This window comes from Rhinoraja longicauda, chromosome 16, assembly GCF_053455715.1.
Source record: "Rhinoraja longicauda isolate Sanriku21f chromosome 16, sRhiLon1.1, whole genome shotgun sequence".
Classification (NCBI taxonomy): domain Eukaryota; kingdom Metazoa; phylum Chordata; class Chondrichthyes; order Rajiformes; family Arhynchobatidae; genus Rhinoraja; species Rhinoraja longicauda.
This window is the reverse complement of record NC_135968.1, coordinates 46,472,357-46,479,319: the sequence shown is the minus strand read 5'-3', so window position 1 is coordinate 46,479,319 and position 6,963 is coordinate 46,472,357. Positions and strand designations below refer to the sequence as shown.

Genomic DNA, 6,963 nt, shown 5'->3' with positions numbered 1-6,963 from the left:
TGCACCATTGTGTGGTATGCTGGCTGCTCGGCTGCAGACCAGAAGGCCCTCCAGAAGGTCATCAGGACAGCAGAGAAAATTATCGGCTGTCCACTACCTTCTCTGAAGAACATCGCCAGCTCGCGCTGTCTGAACAGGGCCAGAATCATAATCAAAGACAGCACTCACCCAGGATATGAACTGTTTGCTCTCCTGCCCTCTGGGAGGCGCTACAGGAGCCTAAGGGCCAGAACAAACCGACTTCATCATATCATATCATATATATACAGCCGTAAACAGGCCCTTCGGCCCACCAAGTCCGTGCCGCCCAGCGATCCCCGCACATTAACACTATCCTACACCCACTAGGGACCATTTTTACATTTACCCAGCCAATTAACCTACAAACCTGTACGTCTTTGGAGTGTTGGAGGAAACCGAAGATCTCGGAGAAAACCCACGCAGGTCACGGGGAGAACGTACAAACTCCGTACAGACAGCACCCGTAGTCAGGATCGAACCTGAGTCTCCGGCGCTGCATTCGCTGTAAGGCAGCAACTCTACCGCTGCGCTTAAAAACAGTTTCTTTCCCTGGGCCATAAGAACAGTGAATGGAAGCACTTGACTTGACTTGACTTGACTACTCTCACTTTCGTCGCACTTTAAAAAAAAACAATTTTCAGCATTTTAGGTGTAAAACTCATTCATTATTTATTAGGTTTTTCATTGTTTTTTTAATTGATACTGGTATTTGTTGTGTTGGTTCCTATGTTTGTGCGATTGTCTTTGAAAGATCTGCACTGTTGCACTGTTTCAGATGTAGCACTTCTAATTTTGTTGTACTGTTCGTACAATGACAATAAAGATTCAGAGGTAAAGGCTCTTTACCTCTGAATCCTCCAAGATCATCTTCCGGTCCAGGGTCCGCCATGTTGAGCAGGATGAGACGTGCTCACGTTACTTCTTCCATAAGGTTCACAGGGGGAGCTCTGTGATCAAAAGCCTTAGGGAGGAGGACGGCTCGGTAACATCCTCGCAGACAGACATGCTCAAGATCTGCAGATCCTTTTATAAGGATCTGTACGATGTAAAGACCACAGACAGCACCGCCTCCCAGAACTTCCTGTCCTCCATCACGGAGGTCTTGGACGACAGCAAGCGGGAGAGTCTGGACCAACCACTGACCCTGGAGGAGCTGACTGGCTCCATCCGTTCCTTTGACTCGAGTAAAACTCCCGGAGGCGATGGCTTACCGGCAGAGTTGTACTCGGCTCTGTGGGACTGGGTTGGCCCGGACCTGCTGGAAGTGTACCACGATATACTTCTAGCCGGCAGCATGTCAGACTCTATGAGGAAGGGCAGCATCACCCTAATCTACAAGCAGAAGGGGGAGATGAATGACATAAGGAATTGGAGACCCATCACATTGTTGAATGTAGATTACAAGATCCTGTCTAAGGCCATCGCCAACCGGGTCAAGTCTGCTCTGGGACAGGTGATCCACCCGGACCAAACCTGTGCTGTACCTGGCAGGAAAATCTCAGACAGCCTGGTGCTGCTGAGAGATACCATTGCCTACGTGCAGGACAGACGGGTGGATGCCTGCCTGGTCAGCTTGGACCAGGAGAAGGCCTTCGACAGGATATCGCACACGTACATGAGGGACGTGCTCTCCAAAATGGGCTTTGGGGAGGGAATCAGAAAGTGGATACAATTGCTCTACACCGATATCTGTAGTGCAGTCCAAATTAATGGGTGGGAATCAGACAGCTTCCCCGTCAGGTCTGGAGTCAGGCAGGGTTGCCCTCTCTCCCCTGTCTTGTTCGTCTGTTGCATTGAACCCTTTGCCGAATCCATCAGGAAGGATGCGAGCATAAGAGGAGTGACATTGCCAGGCAGTGGGGGCACTCAGGTCAAGGCCTCCCTGTACATGGACGATGTCGCCGTCTTCTGCTCGGATCCAGGGTCAGTCCGCAGACTGATCAGCGTCTGCGGCCAGTTTGAGTTGGCCACGGGGGCCAGGGTAAACCGCAGGAAGAGCGAGGCCATGCTCTTTGGCAACTGGCCCGACCGATCTTCCATCCCCTTCACCATCAAGCCTGACTTCCTGAAGGTGCTGGGGATCTGGTTCGGGAAGGCTGGGGCATGTAACAAGAATTGGCTGGAGCGGATAGCCAGGGTGGGGAAGAAGCTGGAGCTGTGGAAGCAGCGCTCCCTCTCCATCACGGGGAAAAACCTGGTCATCAGGTGTGAGGTGCTCTCGGGGCTGCTGTACTTGGCGCAAGTGTGGCCCGTCCCTCCCTCCCACGCCAAGGGGATCACCCGGGCCGTCTTCCGCTTCATCTGGGGGTCGGCGATGGACCGGGTACGACGAGCCACAATGCACAAGTCGGCAGACAACGGGGGTAAAGACGTGCCCAACGTCGCCCTCATTCTGATCGCCACTTTCGTGTGTGGCTGCATCAGGCGGAGTGTAGAGCCAAGGCACGTGGGCACCAAATGCCACTACCTGCTGAGGTTCTACCTGTCCCCGGTGTTGCGAAGGATGGGCCTGGCGCAGATGCCATGCAATGTGCCAGTCAGCTGGACATTGCCGAACCATCTGTCGTTTGTGGACAGGTTCTTCCGGACCAACACCTTTGACCACAAGTCCATCGGGCAGTGGTCAGCACGGAACGTCCTGCAGGCACTGCAGGGGAATGACTCCATGGATCCTGTGGCGTGGTTCCCAGAACAGACAGCCCAGCTTGTCTGGCAAAATGCCTCATCGCCAGTACTCACCAACAAGCACCAAGACCTGGCTTGGCTGGCGGTGAGGGGAGCCCTCCCAGTCAGATCCTTCCTGCACCGCCGGAACCTCACTACCAGCGCACGCTGCCCTCGGGACGGCTGCTACGGAGAGGAGACGGTGGCCCACCTCTTCACAGAGTGTGGATTTGCCAAGAGAGTCTGGAGAGGTCTGCAGGGGTCTCTGTCACGATTCATACCGAGCAGCTCCATCACAGAGGACTCTGTGATCTACGGACTGTTCCCAGGGACGCATTCCGAGACTGACATCGAGTGCTGCTGGAAGGTCATCAACTCGGTGAAAGACGCTCTTTGTTCTGCCCGATCCTTGTGGACCTCCCAGCGGAGCGAGCTGTCCGTCAAGGAATGTTGCCGACTGGCCCACTGCAGACTGCAGGAGTACGTGCTGAGGGACGCACTGAAGCTCGGTGCAGCCAACGCTAAGGCCCTGTGGGGGAGGACCACAGTCTAGGGTCCTTCTGCTGCTGGACATGGGGGGGGGCAGGGTGTGGTGGAGAGAGACGCCCCTCCAAATAAGGGATACTGGGTATTTGTCTGTAAATGTAAGTAAATGTATGTAAATTTGGAAGTAAATGCCTGTATTGAATGTAACCTCCGGAAATGTCGGATGGGCTTGTTTAAAAAATATGTTTTGTAAGTGATATTTATTACTTGAATAAAGTATTTTTTGATATAAAAAAAAAAGATGTCCCAGGACGAGGCTATCCCGTTGCACTTCGGGTGTGCTGACGCCTGCGATGTCCCCAAATGCGGGATACTCGACTGCAAAATTTGTGGTAGTGGGGGACTGTGTTCGCGCTCTTTCCCTGGTTCTCAATATAAAAACAGAATGAAATATTGGTAGTGGGCTGATGGTTTAGTCGCTAATCTCATTCTCCATAAATGCTCCAGTATGGAGGGTAGTTCATCGGCCTTTTGGCTAAGATCAAGTGTAGTATCTGTTTGTACCTGGCAGGGGAGACACCTTGATCACTAAGGAGATTCTCCCAGGACCAGTTGGATTGCATCGAGTTGGATTGGCTACAACCCTAATGTTCTTATAAGAGCAGTATCTGTATTGAGTCGTGGATCATTGACGAGGAGCGGAGGTCAGGAGCAGGAGTCTGGTTTAGGGGTGGATCCATGCTGGTTGGGTAACCAACCTAACACCCTTATCCAGGTGGGATGGCAGCAGCAAGTGGAGCTGGAGGGCAGGGTATCCGGAATACCCTGCGTGTATCGATAAAGGACCTCAGGGAGGGGACCCCTTTCTCACGGGACCTCTTCATCAAGAAGGTGCTGCTGGAGGCCTGTGGATTCAAGGCCGGAGACATCTTCTGCCTCCAGGACTTCCCAGGTAATGGATATTTTGACGTTACCTTCCAGAACCCGGCGGGATGGCAGAAGATGCTGCAGGACTTCCGTGAGAAGGGGGATGAAGCCCCGCTGTCGCTCCTGAAGGTGCAGCCGCTCTTCACCCTCCCCACCCAGAGGGAACGGATGATCACGGTGCACATGTTTAACCCACATGTGCCCGTCGTGGATGTCCTCACCTTCCTTGCGCGCTACGTCGAAGGGGCAGGGAACTGTGGACATAAAGGACCTGTTCGGGATCTGGACAAGCAAGAGGCAAGTGAAGGTGAAGCTGAGGGTGGACGGGAAGGGATTCATCATCCACCCTCCCTCGGTGTTCGCTATCGGAGGGAACCGGGGCTACATGACCTACGCGGGGCAGCCCAGGGTGTGCAGGAAATGCAACAAACCTGGGCACGTGGCGGCAGAATGCAGGACAGTCGTCTGCAGAAACTGCAAGCTGGAAGGCCACGAGACAAGGGACTGCAAAGAAAGTAAGAGCTGCAACCTGTGTGGGGAGGCAGGCCACCTTTACAGGGCCTGTCCTAAAAGAGCCTGCACCTACGCACAGGCGACAAGAGGGGGCGCTGCCAACACCCCCAGGGTGGTCGAGACTCCTCCCACCACGGCTAAGACCCAAATGGGAAAGGAGAGCAGGGGCGATGACAGCTCGACCACCTCGAGCCCCCAACCACCGGACAGAGCCCCCCAGCCCCCTGCCCAGGAGGGCGAGTTGATGGAAGAGGGGGAACAGGAAGAGGAGGATTGGAAGTTGGTACAGACGAGGAAAACCCTGAAGGCTCTGCGCACGGAGAAAAAGCCGGAGGGAGCAGGCAAGTCCCAAAAAAGAGTCCTCTCCCAGGATGAAGCCATATCCTTCCTTTGTCCCGCCCCCTGACATCAGTCTGAAGAAGGGTCTCGACCCGAAACGTCACCCATTCCTTCTCTCCCAAGATGCTGCCTGACCTGCTGAGTTACTCCAGCATTTTGTGAATAAATACCTTCGATTTGTCCCAGCATCTGTAGTTATCTTCTTATACTAGATAATAATAATAATATATTCCTTTATTTGTCCCACATCAATGGGAATGGAAAATTTACAGTGTTACAGCAGCAAAGTGGATAGCAAGAGACATACGTTATAAATAAAAATAAAGATAAGGATAATTGTCATCATTTACTGAGTTTTTTTTACTGTTACTGTTACAGACTGGTCTGTTGACTGGTCTGCTAGATCTGGATATTGTTGCATGCAACAATCCACAAAAGATTCTTTTATGGCATGCTGCAGCTTAAGTTCTTGCAGTTATTTCCCATTCAAGTCTAGACCATAACTTCAATTCTGATACAGATAGTATAGGGAAAAACTGGTCAGGTATGAAATAAGATGTGAACTCTTGTACATCGGCGAGACCAAAGGCAGACTGGGCGATCATTTCACAGAACACCTTCGCTCAGCCCACGTGAACCAATCTGATCTCCCGGTTGCTGGACACTTTAATTCCCCTTCCCATTCCTACACTGACCTTTCTGTCCTTGGTCTCCTCCATTGTCAGAGTGAGGCTAAACGTAAACTGGAGGAACAGCATCTCAGTAGTATAAGAAAATAACTGCAGATGCTGGTACAAATCGATTTATTCACAAAATGCTGGAGTAACTCAGCAGGTCAGGCAGCATCTCGGGAGAGAAGGAATGGGTGACGTTTCGGGTCGAGACCCTTCTTCAGACTGATGTCGGGGGTGGGACAAAGGAAGGATATAGGTGGAGACAGGAAGATAGAGGGAGATCTGGGAAGGAGGAGGGGAAGGGAGGGACAGAGGAGGTATCTGAAGTTGGAGAAGTCGACGTTCATACCACCGGGCCGCAAACTGCCCAGGCGAAATATGAGGTGCTGCTCCTCCAATTTCCGGCGGGCCTCACTATGGCACTGGAGGAGGCCCATGACAGAGAGGTCAGACTGGGAATGGGAGGGGGAGTTGAAGTGCTGGGCCACCGGGAGATCAGTGGCGTTAATGCGGACCGAGCGCAGGTGTTCAGCGAAGCGATCGCCGAGCCTGCGCTTGGTTTCGCCGATATAGATGAGTTGACATCTAGAGCAGCGGATGCAATAGATGAGGTTGGAGGAGGTGCAGGTGAACCTCTGTCTCACCTGGAAAGAATGTTTGGGTCCTTTGATGGAGTTGAGGGGGGAGGTAAAGGGACAGGTGTTGCATCTCGTACGGTTGCAAGGGAAAGTGCCCGGGGTTAGGGTGGTTTGGGTAGGAAGGGACGAGTGGACCAGGGAGTTGCGGAGGGAACGGTCTCTGCGGAATGCAGAGAGGGGAGGGGATGGGAAGATATGGCCAGTGGTGGGGTCCTGTTGTAGGTGACGGAAATGTTGGTGGATGATATGCTGGATCCGCTGGCTGGTGGGGTGGAAGGTGAGAACGAGGGGGATCCTGTCCTTGTTGCGAGTGGGGGGAGGGGGAGCAAGAGCGGAGCTGCGGGATGTAGAAGAGACCCTAGTGAGAGCCTCATCTATAATGGAGGAGGGGAAGCCCCGTTTTCTGAAAAACGAGGACATCTCGGAAGCCCTAGTCTGAAACACCTCATCCCGGGCACAGATGCGGCGTAGACGGAGGAATTGGGAGTAGGGGATAGACTTTTTGCAGGGGACCGGGTGGGAAGAAGTGTAGTCCAGATAGCTGTGCGAGTCGGTGGGCTTGTAATAAATGTCCGTCACTAATTTTTCTCCTGTGATGGAGATGGAGAGGTCCAGAAACGGGAGGGAGATGTCAGAGATAGTCCAGGTATATTTAAGGGCAGGATGGAAATTGGAGGTGAAGTGTATAAAGTCAGTGAGTT

At 52.8% G+C, this 6,963-nt stretch overlaps 1 non-coding gene across 1 annotated transcript; it reads left to right on the top strand.

The window, feature by feature from the left end:
- Positions 1 to 3,434: 3,434 nt before the first annotated feature.
- LOC144601531 (U1 spliceosomal RNA) lies at positions 3,435 to 3,595 on the top strand. The gene has a single exon (XR_013548324.1). It is a non-coding gene; the product is annotated as a U1 spliceosomal RNA (small nuclear RNA).
- The last annotated feature ends 3,368 nt before the right edge of the window (positions 3,596 to 6,963 follow it).